Source organism: Dipteris shenzhenensis, chromosome 26, assembly GCF_047967505.1.
Source record: "Dipteris shenzhenensis isolate YYH24624 ecotype China chromosome 26, Dip_SZ_1.0, whole genome shotgun sequence".
NCBI lineage: Eukaryota > Viridiplantae > Streptophyta > Polypodiopsida > Gleicheniales > Dipteridaceae > Dipteris > Dipteris shenzhenensis.
This window is the reverse complement of record NC_141621.1, coordinates 41,443,316-41,460,196: the sequence shown is the minus strand read 5'-3', so window position 1 is coordinate 41,460,196 and position 16,881 is coordinate 41,443,316.

The window sequence follows — 16,881 nt, the reverse complement described above, 5'->3', positions numbered from 1 at the left end:
CGGACAAATTGATGTAATGGATCATACCAAGGTCTATGGTTGTGAGTGATCATGTGATTGAGTGTGTGAACACGTGTGTGTGTGTGTGTGTAGGTGTGCCTGTGTTAGGTGTGATTGATGATGTGTCAGTTAGGTGTGAATGAGTGAATCTAGGAGTGTGGTGTGTGATTGAGAGATTCATGGAGATGATTGTGGATCTAGATGCTCACTATTGAGCTCACATATGATGTAATCTATGGATGTACCCCTTGTCTATATAATGACATCCTCTGAATGAATAAACAAGCTTCATTGTTCATCTTGTTGCCTCCACCTTGTCACCATGCTACTCCAACACCTCCTCCTTTCTCCTCCTCCTCCTTCCTCCTCCCTCCTCCTCCTCCTCCTCCTCCTCCCTCCTTTATCCTTCTCCTCCATCTCCAAGGATTTAAAAAGTACTTTTTTAAAAATAAAAATATGTACTTTTCGACTAAGGATCACGTCCTCACGCCCTAAATGCAAAAAAACGGGGTTCTTTACACCGAAAGACCACCATGCTGTAAATGCTCTTACTGCATGGTACCGTGATCGAAAACACTGTGCGGTGTCTATCCATACCAAGCGGTATCAGTTGGCCCACATGGTTGGTGGTCTATACCAGCAGTAAAGATTAGGGCATCAGTAAACACTGCTAGTAACATTCCTATACCATGCGGTACATGTCCAATCCGCATGTGTGATAGCATGGATCGTCCGATTGGGAAGGATATGAAATCCTATACGTTGAGATACTGCACGGTCCAAGAGGGGTACCAGCGGTGCCTCTGAGAAAAACTATAAAATGACCCTGCCCCCGCCACTACCACCCTACAAAACTGCCGCTTTCCCACCGCAACTCTCGCCTTCAGCTTTTAGAGTTAGTCAGTTGGGCCAGGTGATGACCCGCCTCGGCCGATCGGACTCACCTTGCCTGGCTGACTGTGAGTAGGCTGTTTGAGAGAGGGAAAGAGGGGGATTGAAAGAGAGAGAGAGAAAAGAGAGGGAGGGAGAGTAAAAAAGAGAGAGGAAAGAGAGGGAGGGAGAGTAAAAGAGAGAGGAAAGAGAGGGAGGGAGAGTAAAAGAGAGAGACGAAAGAGAGGGAGAGTAAAGGGAGAGAGGACAATAGAGAGAGGGAGAGTAAAGAGAGAGAGGGAGAGATATTTATTTATGTCTTAGTCAGGCTAGGAGAAGATCCGTTTCGGTCGATCGTCCTCTCCTCACCTCGACTGATGTGTATAATAATAGTAAAGATCGAAGCCGGAGGATGTCTTGCATCTGCCAGCCATTTTCCCCTTGCTTCAATCTTCATATATATCATATCTATTTATGTACATAGGTGTCAGTAGAGCCGAGTTTTATCCAGATGATGGCCCGCTTTAACCGGTCGGCCGGTCCTCCCGATAAAACTCTTCCCAATCGGATGTGTGATTGGAAAAGTTGATCTAGATCATCTTGGTTATGTGATGATGTTATATGTTTTCTGTTCTTACATCCACTAGTTGATAGATTGACACTCGATAGTGACTTTACGGAATTTGCTCGTAGTGATTGCTATAGTAGTAGATTATGATGCAAGAAACATTCATAGATCATCTTGGTTATGTGATGATGTTATATGTTTTCTGTTCTTACATCCACTAGTTGATAGATTGACACTCGATAGTGACTTTACGGAATTCGCTCATAGTGATTGCTATAGTAGTAGATTATGCTGCAAGAAACGTTCATAGATCATCTTTGTTATGTGATGCTATTATATGTTTTCTATTCTTACATCCACTAGTTGATAGATTGACACTCGATAGTGACTTTATAGAATTCACTCGTAGTGATTGCTACAGTAGTAGATTATGTTGCAAGAAACATTCATGATGTTGCATGTTGCTTTTGAGTGAAATTTAGTTTACACCTGCATTGTGTTTATTGAATGTTCAGTATTTTGAATGTTCTTTATTTGGCAAGTGTATTTGGAATGCTCTTTATTTTTAAGTTTGAGCACTTACAAAATAGTTGTTGCATGCACTAGATCACTCCACTGTCTACACACCCATCTCTGATGGCAATGCAAGAGTAGTTAAAGACTGAGATTCAGATGCTTGCCCATAAGAAAATGATCGAGCACTTGATAGGAATGTGTGACGAAGAAATTTGAGCCCATGCAAGCTCTAAATTTCTTCGTGATCAAATGATATCCCAAATATTGGCCTTATTTATGCAAGCTGGCCCAGTTGTGATCGAATGACACGATCGGATGTGAGGCAGATACTTGAACAATTTATCCCTCGAGTATTTGGAGATCCAGTAGGACAATGGATATTATATGAGAAGGTGAGCAATGTAGCCTTGCCCATTGATCGAGAGGTGAAGCTTGCACTCTAGATGACTGAATGGAAGGCATCGCAAATATCTAAATTTAGAAAAAATCAGAAGGAGAAAGGGTCCATCGGAAAGGCAATAGCTAGTGCCCTGGTCCATATGACTAAGATGGCTAGTGGTCTAGAAGCAAATGCTGACCCAAGTCAAGTTGAAGGGAGAGCACAGATAGAACTTTGTACTGCATATGCCGATGTGTGCTCCCACACTGTACACTTTCCATTGCAAGCATTGACCGTGCACGAGTCGGTGGGCAAGGGAGGAGAAGGGAAGGTATTCAAGGTATAGGTGTAGGGTGTCCCAGGTCTTAGGCCAACAAAGTGGTACACTGGCAAGAGGAGTGATGCCCATGCTCATCTAGCACTAAAGAATGAGCTAAGGATCATAGTTTTCCATAGAGCTATCTGTCGAGTATTGGGATACTCACACACCCGAGTTATGGGTCATCACTCCCTTTTTTAATGGTGGAAGTGTGCATGACATGCTGATGTGTCTCCCATAGCGATATGGGACATATGTGCAATGGGTTAAGACCACAAATGGGCAATGCATTGAATATGCCTAGTATTTACTCATGCTTAAGAAAGTACAACACGACCTTTTGTGCCTCATCCACAACAACTTTGAAGAAGCTCGTCTCAGGTGTTTTGTACCAATCCTCCAAGACTAAATCCAGACAGTGGCATGAGCATGGTGATGCCCAAATACGTCAATATCTGCGATTTATAAGTTTCCCGGCCCAGCCCTTCGACAATATATAAGATGGCAAACATTCCATTTAAGTCATGTGTAAGATGCTAGATTGTTGTATGCCTCTTGGAGAGAGGAAGCTATTGTCCATGCTAAGAAGTCCATGTGTATCCCCATTGATGGCATGGATCAAAATACAACAACATTACCAAGGTATAGATGTATCCCACCAGCATTGGAGGTAAACATAGACTAAAAACACACTTTTGTGGAGTATTAGTGCAAGGATTTTGATTCTTTTGCAATGTTGGATTGACTGTTTGCATGAACACGATAGTAACCAAGTGGCAACATCCATCATGAAAGAAATACAGAATGTCATATAGATACACGTGGATGTTTACCTTGCACCTTGTGTATATAGGTTGATAACTATTGGAGAGAAAACAATAATAGATATATATTTGGTTTATGCTCTATGCTAGTTGGTTTGAAAATATTTAAAGAAGTGGAAGTTGGTTTTCTTCTTGTTGTCCATACACATGAAGACATTTATCAAATATTTAGTGTTATCTCTGGTGAGTTAAAGTCAAGGGATGTTCTGACATTGGAAGATATGACATCTCGAATCAGAGGCTCTCAAATGGAGGAATCAAAAGTGGTTAAATTAAAGAGAATGGTTAATTGGAGAGCATTCATAGCATCACATTTAAAAAGAGGAGATTATGTATTAATAGGGCACACAAGTCTACACTATTTTTGGTTTAGCATGCATAATGATATTCCAGTGATGCAATGGAAGCACTACTCAGTGGATGGAGATAATTTATGGAGTGAGCCATATGCTTTATTGCAAAAAATAACTCCATTGGAGGAAACTAGATTTGTTCTTGCAAAGAACAAAGAACTTGACATAGATGAAATGAAAGGCTTGGAAGTCTTTATAAAACATCTTCAAAGTATGATGCAGTAAAAAATGGGGGATAATCAAGTCAATTGAGGTACTTGTCAAATCTTTACGAAAACAAATAATAATAATGAGCATTGAATACTTTGAATCTTTTTGGCCACAACAAGCTACGTCACCGAGATCCACATAGATGAGGAAGAAGCTAAGCAATGACTTTTACCTTGGAAATATTGTGGTAGGAAGGGGGACAAACCATTACCAGAGTTTGTACCAGAGAATGAGATTGAAAACGTTATGTTTGTTCAGTTTGGGTGTTTGATGTAGACTCAAAGTTGTATGAACAAGGTGGCCCCATTCGGGTGGCAAAGGTTGCTCATATAGCAAGGGATGGCAAGGGAATTCTAGTAACATTCAAAGCTTTATGGTATGAACCAAAGCTAAGTTTAAAAAGTCTCCCCGAAAAATATACAATGAAACAACTTTATGAGGGTTGCTTGCAAAAGAAATGCGAATGGATTCCAAATAAATAAGATTTGATAGAGGTGGGAGTGAGTAGCATTATTCATTGTTGTTGGAAATCAAGGACTTGCATTTATTAAAAGAAGCATGCTATGATGTTGACAAATGTATCATAGTCCCTAAAACATGTATCACAAAATTACACATGATGTATCGAGTAGAGGTCACAACTTCAAATTTGGAAAATTTTGAGGTTTATTATTCCATTTAAGTGTGGCACTTACAGATCTCGTGTTCCAACATACTCAATTTACAAGTCTACAAAGTGATATTGAGTGGAGGTGACCAGTTTAGAACAAAAGTCCACACAAAGTGAGAGTCTAAAATTTTTTAATAGAGTGTTCTATCTAAAATTTTCCCTAGTTCATGTGGTAAAGTAGCAAGCTCAAGGAGCTTAAAATTAGAACTTCATTGCCAATGAGATTGTCATCATCTCCTAACTTCCTCTTTATCCTACTTACATGAAAATTTGGATATACTCTACATCCCCTTGGTAAGACTAATTTGTAAGAAAAGTACTGTGAATAGTCCATAGTACCTAGGAGATAACTTTGGACATTCACTATCTTTATGGATTTTGAAGATTTAGTCACTCTGAGATAGACTTTCTCATTTTCTTCAAACTCCAACCTTGTACAGTGGACTTTTCTTACTCTATCTAAAGCCCTTCTAATGCTAGCTTTTAGATAATTTAAGCATATCCTTGTCAAAGTATTTGGAAACTAGAACCTCCTCTTTTTTAAGGTCCCACTACAACTGGGGTTCTAGGTTTAAACCCATTCATCATCATGAAACCTTTAGCTAAAAGTCTTGGTACTGTTATATGCAAATTCCAATATCTCCAACCTGGCCCAACAAGGAGAATGCATGTGGGATTATTGAGCAAGAAGAAAGTGTCCTCAGAGGGAGAGTTGTTGAAGTAAGCAAACATAGGTGTGACAAATCTTAGCATCCACAAAGAGGAGGCTCTTCTGCAAGTACACATCAAGTCATATCCTTCATGCACACTTTCACAGTTCAATTCATAATTGCATGGGCTCAACTTTTAGTTCCCTTTTTTTTTTTTAATCCCAATTTTGAACTCTAGTGACTAGTGCCAACCACTAGCCAACACCACTATTTAGTTGAAAAGTGGTCCCCCTTAACATGCATACACCCTTTGGGCTTCAACAACATATAAGAAAAGGAGAGATAGACTAAGTACAGAAGTTCTTGATCAAGTGACAAGGTTTGGGCACAAAAATACAAGAGTTTCACCAAATTAGAAGGACATCTACAAAAAGAAAATGGGACGCAAGTAGTAGGATGAGCATGTCATACACTTGGTTCATACAACGTAGGTCATTGGTTGCCCAAATCAGCCTGATGGTTGTATGTGAATAAGTTTTGTAATAGTTTAATTGTTGAATTTGATTTGGACTTAAGGTGATTTCCCTAAACCATCCCGGTGGTTAGAGCATCATGCAATATATTACCATGTTGATTTAGGTCAAAAACCAGTTATGTGATTATCCTAAACTAGCATTGTTGAACAACAATATATATATTTCATCATCCCAATGGTTGTCTATGAAAGAGTTTTGGAATAGTTTAATTGTTTAATTTTTAAATTGGGTTGGCTTGGACTTAATACGACTTTCCTAAATCGACCCAATGGTTGGAACATCATGCAATACATCACTGTTGTGCTTTAGGTTAAACACCAGCTATGTAATTGTAACTACACCAATGTGGTTGAACAACAATATATTTCACAATCCCGATGGTTGTCTATGATTGAGTTTTGGAATAATTTGATTGTTTAATTTCTAAATAGGGCTAGCTTGAGCTTAATATGGTCATCCTAAACCCCACCCTGGTGGTGCAACAACCATATATTTCACAAGAGAAAGAAACAACAATATATTATTGTTGTGTGACTGATGACTAGCATGATGGTTGAAATTGTTGTGTTTTCTAGTAGTAGTTAAATATTAGTTAAGTTTAATTTTTGGGTTGGTTTGCATCACATACCAGTTAATTCCTAAATCGGGCTGGCTTGGACTTAATGCGATTATCCTAAACTAGCCTGGTGGTTGGAACATTATGTAAATATCACCGATCTGAAACATGAGTTTTGTGATTATCCTAAACTAGCATGGTTGAAACAAAAATATATTACACAAACAAAAATAATTGATGACCAGCCTGGTGATTGGCTAAAATTGTTGTGTTTCCTAGTATCTAAATTATTTTTAGTTTAATTTTTAGGCTGGTCCAGGTCATATGCCAGTCAACTTGCAAACCAAGTTGGCTTGGACTTATGTGATTGTCATAAACCATCGCAATGGTTGGAACATCAAGCAATATATCACCGAGATGGTTTAGGTCAAACATGAACTGGTGTGATTAAATAAAAAATACACAAATATATATTTTGCAACCAAAATAATTGATGACCAGCCCGATGGTTGAAATTTTTGTGTTTTCTAGTAGTTAGATTAGTTTATTTTACTAGTAGTTAAATTGGTTTAGCTTAATTTCTAGGTTGGTTTGGGTCATGCTTGGACTGTGATAGTCCAAAACCAGCCTGGTGGGGTTGGACCAGCAATATATAATTCAATTGGTTAATATGATCATCATTTCATTGTTTAATTACTTTGTTTTCTAGTAGCATGATTATATTAATTAGTAGTTTGATTATCCTAAAATAGGTCGATGTCGAAACACCAAGATGATATAGGTCAGACACCAATTATGTATCTATTTTGAATGAGCTTGGTGGTTGAAATTGTCCTTTTTTTGTAGTATTGAATTTTTTTTGTGTTCTATTCACTTGATTAGTTTAGTTAGCCTGATTAGACATTTTCCTCATACTAGTGTGGAAAACATAGTGGTTTTTTAAACCAAATTTTATTCCATGCATGTTGGGTGAGCAGATAGTGTTGTACCTAAAGTTTATGGATCAAAACCTTGACATTTCAATTGGGCAAAGGATCGTTGAGCATTGTAATCCCTATATGTCAAGAAAATCAAAGACATGAACATTGTGTATTGTTGTAAAATACACATAGACTTTGACCTACCCTGGCAAGATTTGAACTTACTCAAGATCTAGTCATCCTGGAGCATTGCTCCCTAGAGATAGATGCCCATGTCTTGTAGATGAATGTGAAATCTATAGGCCAGCCAAATCCTCATCATGTGTTCCAAGGGAGACCAAGCTTGGTAACCTAAGCTCTCTATGGGATCCGGTAGCCTATCCAAAGGGAGAGTTTGAGTGGCACCACATTGAATGCATTTGTGGCCCATGCATAGATTGTATGTGAAAAAGAGGCAATATTATATTTGCTCCTTTAAAATGCAGAAAGACACCCCTACTCCTCTAAAATGGAGGATATTTGAACATGTTAATGTTGAAGGATCAAAGAAAAAGAGATGGCTACTCTCGTATATGAGCACTTAGTCGAGGAAGCTTGTAGAGAACTTAGTTCAATCCATCCCAAAATATGTGCTTCATAATTTCACAACCATCAGGCAAGATAAGCAATCCAAGAAGTGTCTTGCCAATTTTCCCCATGACACTATTGTCTCTATCATAGATTTTGCAAAAAATTAATCATTTGAAGAACAAGACGAGATACAAAGTTCTCACTAGTACAACAAGCAGATATCAATTCTAGTGCATATTATGTATAGTCACTTGCTTGTCTCTTGTATGGTTGATGCCAATTTGCTTTTGTTGACTTAGATCCAGATCCGTGCACTGTGTATACCATATCTAAATTTTTGATGATAGGGAACTCGACACCTTATTCGTGCAACACACTTTTCTATTGCATTGGGAATGGCTAAAAAATGATGATCCCCATGTACAAGAAAATATAAAATAATATTTTGTGTGGTCAGATGGTGCTTCCTCTCAGTTCCCTAGGTGGGCCATTATGTAAGAACCCTATATAGCACGTGCAATCAAGAGGTATTAAAAGAACCTTCTACTTATGGATTTGTATAACCTATATACACCCCTTCTATAGATTGTGACATGATTAAAGTATCCCTTATGTATGAAAATTTTCACTTTTTAAATTAAAAAATCCCTTATATATATATTTTTTTGTAACTCCATAATAATAGAAAATCCCTTCCATTGATCGTACATGATATCTTACATATTTCTTAGTGAACCCCCCCCACCCCTCACGTTTAAATAAGACCTTGGATTCTACTTTGTCTCAAGGTTTAATCCCTATTAACCACTCTTTGGTGTAGCCATGGCAAGAGGGAACATGATGGATGTGGTTTTGTTATTAAGAGAGCTCTATTCAAACACCAACTAACATATCCTTAAGAAATGATCAATGATGCCCATGATGTTGTAACATGGCTCACAGCCAACCTCTCCATAGGGGCACAATTCACATACAATAAGCAAAACCTCAAGAATAGTGTCATGCACAAAGTATTACATGAAGTGAAAGTGAATGAAGTTAAAAGAATAAATAGACACAATTGTAATTCCATTAAAGGAACTCGTAGTTTGTACAAAACCTTTTCAAACAACCAATGTGCTCAAAACAAGAAAATTTTCTTCTTTCTGCAAGGCGTGCATCATAGGGGGTCCTCACAATTGTGAGGACATTGCAAGCATGAAGAGATGGGAGATAGTTCAAGCTTTACCTTGACATGAAGATGGAGTGACAAATAATGAAGAGACAAACGATGAATCACCCCATTTTGGGGAGTATTATGATGACCTCTTTGACTATATAGAAGAGTGGGATAACTTTGCAATTGTCATCACTGACATTGGGGAGAACAAGGAAGATGACCCATACTTTGTGTTGCAGTGTACCAAGCCCAAGCACAAGGTTGAGTAGGCATTTACTGATCATTAGGGAACAAGCTATGAGAAGTGGTATGCATAGTTAGAGTTGTCTAGTATAAAACAACATCCAAAAGAGGCCACAATTATGAATTGTTATATAATATTCCGCAAACATGTGTGTACTCTCATCTTGTAAGGGATATTATGTTCTAGTTGCAAGCTATGCCTAGATGCAAGAATAGCAAGAGTGTCTTCTAAATGGATTCAGACATGCATGAGCATATCATGGGGTGTCTTGGACTAGTGGTGGATGACTAAGACATTATAAGAAAATGCATTCTAAGGAAAATATATTCAATTACCCTAGACAATTCGATAAATACCAAAACCATGATGCTTGTTTTAGAACCATTGTGCTTTCTCTACAACCACCTCACTTGGTTTACAACCATTGTGCTTGTTTTATGTAAATCCCAAATAGTAGATCTCCACTGTGCTTGTTTTACAACCACTGCACTTGGCTTTTATAGTAAATCCCAAATCCACCATGATTTTTTAATGATCCCAAACAATTGGATGTATTCTAATCTTATAGAGGTATATATATATATAATAAAATGTATGCCACCTATCTTGTAAAAACACCGTGCTGGTGACCACATTCATCTTGTAAACAACTGCATTTGCAGCAGTTCATCCTAGACAATATATAATAAATCTGGTAGAAATTCAAGACTGATTTCATTAATAATTGAACAGATACATCTCAAGGATTTGTACATATTCTGCCAAAACCACACATTCTCTTTGTCTCCTCCACCATGGCTGCTCTCTTCTCAATCTTCATCTTTCCTTGAATTGAAGCTCTCTCATAGCTCTTGCATGAATGCTCTAGTTCTTGCATTCTCCCTTTTTAGTTGCTCTATCGTTTTGTCTTATCAATGTTCAATGCATTCTACATTTTGCAAAGCTATTAGTAAAGAGCCTCCTTGTCAGATGTCTGATCTTCAATAACTTTTTCATGCCTGCTAGCTCTTACTCTACTTTGTCCCTACCCATTCTAACATCATCAAGCTCTTGGGCTTAAGTATAGTGAGTACCACCATGGGAGTCTGGCTCATGCAAGGGCCACCATGGTGGTTGTCTGAGGTAGCTAAACCATAAGAGTTTTTTCTACCAACAAAATTGATGTGCATGCAATTAGGTAGAGTTTAGTTAACGGGTGGAAGCACGTTTGGTTGGTACACTTTTTGTGCTTAAATCATGTGCTAAAATAGCAAAATTCTAGCACTTTTCAAGAGGTTCTTGCTTGTGACATATCCACCAACCATGTAAATTATGATTAGGAGTTTTGCACATGTGTCCCATGACACTCGTAAGCTTGTAAGCTTTTATGATACCACTACTTCAGTTCTAACTACTACTTCATCCCTCGCACGTCATCTCGGGAAAATTCCCACAACAGCAAAATTGATGGTTTTAGGCTCAACAAGTGGTATGCTTCACTCCCTATTTTATTTGGCTTTTATGTATTACATATATTTTTTGTGACTAGTTGCCCACTGCTTTCTATTTTTCTATTTCGGTAATTCTTTACATGTGCTTTTTAGTGGTTTGACAAGTCTTTACCAATGCTTTGTGACTACTTTACAACTTCTTTCTCTTTTAAAACTACTTTCCATGTAAACATTCATTGCTTTTAGTATGCTTTCTGACTGCTTGCTTTTGTGAGTGCTTTTGCAATGCTTGTGAGACTCATTTGGAAGTGCTTTGGCACTACTTGTTCACTACTTTGCATTTGTAGACTACTTTACATGGAGTATGCAAAGTACTCTACATAAGACCATATTAGATAATTTAGGAAAATCCTAATTCCCAGCTTGGCAGTATTTTGAGAAATTGTAGCCTTTCTTCATGAAAAACTAGAGAAATATGCAAAAACAACTACATTATCATTCACAAAAGTATGAAATATTAATTATGGTTTCGGGTCAACGTTTTCCTGGGTGTAGCTGTTGAGAGTTGTGGTGCCATGAGCACATGTAGAGCAAAGGTATGAGTAAAAACTGCCACATGGCATGGAGGAGATATCCCACATGTGAGCAAGCATATGGATGTAAGTACCCTCACATATAAAAGGGAGGTTCATTTGAAGTAATATCAATCAAGCACTTTGCACTATCTCAAGATTCTCTTTATGAGTCCAAGCTAATCTATCTTGGACCATAATTGACTTGAGGTACATGTCATGAGCACTTTCTTCATCATGTCTCCACATAGGTTCCATCCACCTTAGAGTGCTCCATAGATCCACGACTGTAGCAAAGCCTCCTTCAACGAGACTATCACCTCCCAAAGCCTTCTACGAGGCCCTTCTCTGCTAGCCCGCAGCTCCAAATGGTTCATAGCCTTCTGCAACCTCCCGCAACCTTGATGATGCTGTCTTCATGAACAAAAGCCTCCAAGGCCATCCCGACTCAAAGCTCACACAAGTAGCTATGACTCCTACGACAAGAGCTTCGCCTTCATAGACTACGCCTCCTACATCGAGATCCACAGATTTGCAAGCTTGTGGATGACTAGCTACCTCTAAGAAAAGCCTTCACCGCTACTAAATGCTTTTGGAAATCTACCGAGTCTTTGTACTGTACTATTTCTCTCATAGCAAATACCAACTTCTCAACCGAGCTGCTCATCATGACATATTAAAAAAATTTAGTGTGTCTATTACATAAGGTACATAATATAGAAGTAACAACAGATTAATAGAATACTTACATTTGCACTGAGCCATGAAAGCCTGCAATCGAGTTGACAAACCAACAATAGTTGTCTTCAAGGTCCCAAACCACCAGACTCCAATATTCCCTACACAAATAATTAAGAACCATTATTATTTTCGTAGGAGGATTCCGATGGGAATTGACACAGGGCAACTCAAGATGCTAGAGAGTGCAGCTCCTTCAAGTTGACGTGGCAGTACATTATGTTGTGGAGTCTATTGTTGGAAGAGAGGCTTGAGTATAGTATCAATACTTTGTGGGGCCAAGTCATGGATTGGATCTTGAGCTTGTTCTTAGCCTCAAATTGAGCTTGTTCCTTTTGTACCCATTGTTGAAGTGCTTGAAAACGAGCCTTCTCCACCTCTACATTTGGGTATTGAGCTTCTTTTATTTGAGGCTCGGGAGTTAATGTGGATGAGCTCGGCTGCTCATTACTTGGCGGAGGTGGAGGCACTTGTGCTTTCTTTTTAAGAAGTCATCTAGCTTGGATTGGAATGTTAGGATCCTTGGTGGCCTCTTTTTGCTGGCATTTAATTACATTCACAGGTTGTGATATTATGCTTGCCAGCACCACACTTTGATGGTCCATCCCAATGATGCTGATTGGGACATCAGGCTTAACCTCTGTTTGTTGTGGGACCTTATTTTTCATGGGGCAATCCATACAGGCATGTCCTATACCACAATCTCTATAGATTGGTTGGAAAGTAGTGGGGCTACCACAAGGGCACTCTGCGATCCGATGATTTTCTCCACAACCGTAGCACTTGATTGGTGCTCGATATGTGTTGGGATGTACTTGATTTGCATAGACTGGTATTAGTACCTCTACGCCTTCAACATAGTACACTGGGTACTATATTTCATACTCAAATGGTGAGTCTACTTCCTCGGCTTGTAATTGTTGTATTGGAATGACCTGAGGAGCTAGATTTGGCGATCTTGGATATGGTCATGGATTCAAATTCGTAAGTAATTGTGGGACTTGTGTCTGAACAGGAATAGGATTTAGCTTCGGAGCTAGGGGCATTTGTGCAAGTGCCGGTTGCCTGTACATTAGCATGGGTGCCGCTTGGTATTATTGAGGTCGAGGCGGGTTGTTGCACATGTTGAAGATGCAACTATTTTCATCATGGCCGCCGATGACACAGATATGGCACCACAACCTTGGCAGTGGATTTGCTTGTGTAGTGATCCTAGCTCTTAGGATCGAGCACTCATTTGCTGTATGATTGGCCATGCAATGTGGACACCAGACATTTTCTCATCATGGATAAGTCTGAGTTGGTAGCTGAGACAAGTGAAGCTTTTGTTCCATGGCCTGCATCATGTCTTCTTTCAGCTTCATGGTCATGGCCTCTAGGCAATCTTCATTTGATGTTTTGGAACTAGACTTGGATTTGCCCTTTTTAGAGTGCTTATCTCATGCACTGGATCTGCCATCATCAGTGCTGGTGTCACAGTTGGTCATGCCATCCTCAATGTCAATGGCTGCCACATGAGCAGCACTGAACATTTCATAGCTGCCAATCTTTTTTAAATCCTTACGGATTTTCTTTCTTAGTCCTGTAAATGAACCAGGCCATGAGGTACTTTGCATCGGGGCGTGGGTCACATTTGGCAATTAATCTTTTCATCTTGCCCAGATACATGCGTACATCTTCTTAACGGCCTTGTTCGATCTTACTTAGTTGGAGAGCGGGATCATCTTGTAGTCTCTCCATTTGAAAACACCTTTTGAATTCTGTTTGAAGTAGGTCCCATGTGGCTCTCACTTTTCCACTAGGAGGTCTAGGTACCATTCAGATGCTTCATCGGTTAAGGCCATGGGAAAGCAGGCCACCTTGGTTTCATTGGATTGATCTCCGCCCACTCGGCATGCAGCATCAAAATGTTGGAGGAATCTAGCTGGATCTCCCCTACCATTATATTTGGAAACTTCCTGTTTTTCCCAAGGGGTGCCTGCCTTGATTGTTATTATTTTTGCGATTAAAGAAATTCTTAGCCTCTGCATCGAGGTCAATATCCCCATCATCGTCGGTGCCAACGGCGTCCAGTCATGTTGTGGCGTGGAGGAGTTAAGGGATTTCTTGAATTTCAAGGAGGGAATTGGGATAGAGGATTGTCAGAGGAAATGATTGTAGTGGAGTTGTATGCGGATTTGGCCAGCGTAGGAGTCAAAGGTGTTGGTCGAAGCGTAGCTACATGCAAATTGGGCGAGAGTTGCACAGGGTGTCTCTGATGCAAGTGCGGGTTATGCTTGGAGGGTTAGATTTGTGTTAGTGTTGTAGGGACCGCCATGTTAATAATGTGCCTAAGATTGTCCCACATGTGTAGGGAAATGTGTCGGTGCAGATGAATCATCTATCGGAGGTCACAGTGTAAAGATATGAGCGAATTAGTGCAAAATGAGGCCCACACAAGGGTGCAAATAAGCGAGTGCTAAAGATGCCAAAATGGTGTGCAATGGGCTAGAAAAATGCCTCGTAGCATGGTGTTTTCATGTGTGAAATCTTGGTTCAAGCAGGGTCCATTTTGGGTCCCAAACGGGCGCGATATGAAGTGTTGAAGTAGGGTTAAAATTGGCCTTTTTTGGGGGGGGGGGGGGGCCTTCGTCTTAAGGTTGGTGTGAATGGACTTGAAGTCCAACTGAGGGGTTTGAACCAAGTTAATTCTAGTTAGTCTAACTAGCCAATTAGCCCAATTGCCTAGTTACTTCAACTAGACAGTTACTTTGGTTAACCTAACTGATTACATTTAGTTACTAACTAAAGGTCAGTTCAACTAACCTAACTAGGCTGTAACTAAGCTACCCTAGGTTATGCTAACCTAACTCTAGTTAATTAAACTAACTAGAGGGGTTAAAGCTAACTAATCCTAGCTCACTAACCTAACCTATTAGACTAACCTAGCCTAAGGTGCTAACCTAACCTAGGTTGCAACTAACTAAACCAAGGTATATCTAATCTAACCTAGGTTAAACTAACCTAGGTTTAATGCTAAGGTTAGATTAGGGGTTTATTTTTTAAATAATTATTTAAAAAAGTAAAAATTTAAGGGGGGCATCGTGCGACAGCGGCTAGTGAGAGGAGAGGGGGGTGTCGCAGCTGAGGGGGAGGAGTATGGAGAGGGGGGGGGTGTCGCAGCCGAGGGAGAGAAGTGTGGAGAGGAGGGGAGGTTGGAGATGATGGAGGCGAGTAGGAGGGCGATGGGGCGGGCGTCGAGTGAGGTAGGCAGAGCAAGAGGGGCGCGGAGGAGGCATAGTAGGGGCAGAGGGAGAGGAGGTGCAATAGGAGGTAGGGTGGCGGTACTGTGCACACTACCACTGGTGGCTCTATCGCACTGGCAGGCGACTGTGTCGTCGTTGGCAGGTGTTGCCTATAATAAGGGCTAGGAAGCCCTTATATAGGGTTAGAGTTAGATAGGCCTTAGGGCCTTAGATTAGAGTGGAGCGGTCGGCGAGGGGGGGCGATAGGGGGAGAGAGAGAGGGAGAGAGAGAGAGAGAGAGAGAGAGAGAGAGAGAGAGAAGGGGGGGAGGTAGAGAGAGAGAGATAGAGAAGAGGGAGGGGGTCGGAAAGAGAGAGGGGGGGGAAGGGAGAGAGAGAGAGAGAGGGGGGGGATAGAAGAGAGAGGGGAGGTAGAGAGAGAAAGAGGGAGGGGGAAGAGAGAGAGAGAGAGAGAAGAGGGGGGAGGTAGGTAGAGAGAGAGAGAGAGGGGTGGTGGAGGAGGAAGAAGGAAGGGGGGGGGTTGGAGATGGAGTGGGGGTGGCAGTGGAGGAGATGGAAGGGGGGGTGGAGATGGAATAGGGGGGGGGGGGTGGAGATGGATGGGGGGGGGGGGGAGAGGGGGTGGTGGTGGAGATGGAGGGGGGGGCAAGGCAGAGGGGATGGAAGGGGGCGGGGGTGGAGAGGGGGGGGTGCTGGAGATGGGGGGGGGGTGGAGGAGATAGATGGGGGGGTGGAGAGGGGGGGGGAAGGAGGGATGGTGGTGGAAGGGGAGGGTGGAGAGGGGGGGGGAGGAGGGACAGTGGTGGAAGGGCAGGGTGGGGGGGGGACTTTATGGATGGAAAACTTTGAAGGGAGGGAGAGATGGTCACCTCAACACTCTCCAAGTCTTTCTCGATGCAACGGGATTGTTGAGGATGAATGGATGGTGGGTGGATGGCTAGGTTATCGCTGCGAGATGGGCTCGAAGTAACTCACCATGTGAGGATGGGAGTAGGGTGGTGGTCGATGGAGAGGGAGGAGTGTCTTGCGTAGGACTCCAAATGGGGCAGAGGATGGAGGCAAGATGTGAAAGAAGAAGTATGAGAGGGATGGGTGCACTTTTATAGGAAAGGAGGGGGAGTTGTGGATTTAGTCAAACAAATGTGCACCTTTGAATCTATCCATGTTTGAGTAATCAAATACATGTACAGCTTTGAATTTGTCCACGTGTTGGCTCTTTCCCACTGCTTTCATAGGAAGAGTTGGGTTTTCTCAGTATGCAGGGTTCCGAGGCATTTTTTCACCTATAGATATATCGGGGTTGTCGGTTGTAGTATATGTGTAGCTTAGGACCTCGAGTCGTGTTCCGCTGGTGAAAGACCTAGGCTTAAGTGTGGTAAGCAAACAAAGTGCATGCATGTGTAAAAGGAACATGTATCATCATGATTGAGGTAATGAAGACTTTCGTCTTCATTGGGGGTTGCAAGGTTTAGGAAGAGTTTAAGGGTTAGAAGGAGGTTAGAAGGAGTTCCAGGGTTAGAAGGAGTTCCAAGGTTTAGAAGGAGGTTCCAGGT